Here is a 1,350-nt window from a genome sequence, read left to right as displayed (position 1 = left end):
CCACTTTGGTAAGAGTTTTTATCATGAATGGGTGTCAAATTTTGTCAAATGCTTTTTCTGTGTCTATTGAGATGATCATGTGTTTTTTGTTTATGTGGTGTATCACATTGATTTGTGTATATTGAATCATCCTTGTGAACTTGGGGTGAATCCCACTTTGTTGTGGCATATGATCTTTTTTATATGTTGCTGAATTTGGTTTGCTAATATTTTGTTGAGAATTTTTGCATCTGTATTCATCAAAGATATTGGCCTGTCATTTTTTTTGGTGGTGTCTTTGTCTGGCTTTGGTATCAGGGTGATGGTAGCTTCATAGAATGTCTTTGGGAGTATTCCCTCCTCTTCAATATCTGGAAGAGTTTGAGAAGGATTGGTATAAGTTCTTTGTATGTTTGGTAGAATTTGCCTGTGAAGCCATCTGGTTTTGGACTTTTGTTTGGAGGGGACTTTTGCTTTGTAGGGAGTTTTTACAGATTCTATTTCACTTCTAGTGATCAGTCTGTTCAAATTATCTATTTCTTCTTGATTCAATTTTGGTTGGCTGTGTTTCTAGAAACTTGTGCATTTCTCCTAGGTTGTCAAATTTGTTGGCCTAATTGTTCATACTATTCCCTTATGGTTTTTTGTATTTCTGCAGTGTCGGTTGTTATGTCTTCAGCAAGTGGTGTTGGGAAAGTTGGACAGCCGCATGTAAATCAATGAAGTTAGAACACTCTCACCATACACAAAAATAAACTCAAAATGGCTTAGACTTAAACATAAGACATGACACCATAAAACTCCTAGAAGAGATCATAGGCAAAACATTCTTTGACATAAATTGTACCAATGTTTTCTTAGGCCAGTCTCCCAAGGCAACAGAATAAAAAACAAAAATAAACAAATGGGACCTAGTCAAACTTACAAGCTTTTGCAGAGCAGCAAAGGAAACCATCAACAAAATGAAAAGACAACCTACAGAATGGGAGAAAATATTTGCAAATGATGCAAATGACAAGGGCTTTATTTCCAAAATATACAAACAGCTCATACAACTCAACAAGAAAACAAAAAACCCAGTCAAAAAGTGGGCAGAAGACCTAAACAGACATTTCTCCAAAGAAGACATATGGATGGTCAAAAAGCACATGAAAAGATGCTCAACATCACTAATTATTAGAGAAATGCAAATCAAAACTACAACGAGGTACCACCTCACACTGGTCAGAATGGCCATTGCTAAAAACTCTACAAATAACAAATTCTGGAGAGGATATGGAGAAAAGGGAACCCTCCTACACTGTTGGTGGGAATGTAAGTTGGTATAGTCACTATGGAAAAACAGTATGGAGGTTCCTCAGAAAACTAAGA

Source organism: Orcinus orca, chromosome 1 (assembly GCF_937001465.1).
Source record: "Orcinus orca chromosome 1, mOrcOrc1.1, whole genome shotgun sequence".
Classification (NCBI taxonomy): Eukaryota; Metazoa; Chordata; class Mammalia; order Artiodactyla; family Delphinidae; genus Orcinus; species Orcinus orca.
Note: the sequence above shows the minus strand (reverse complement) of the source record.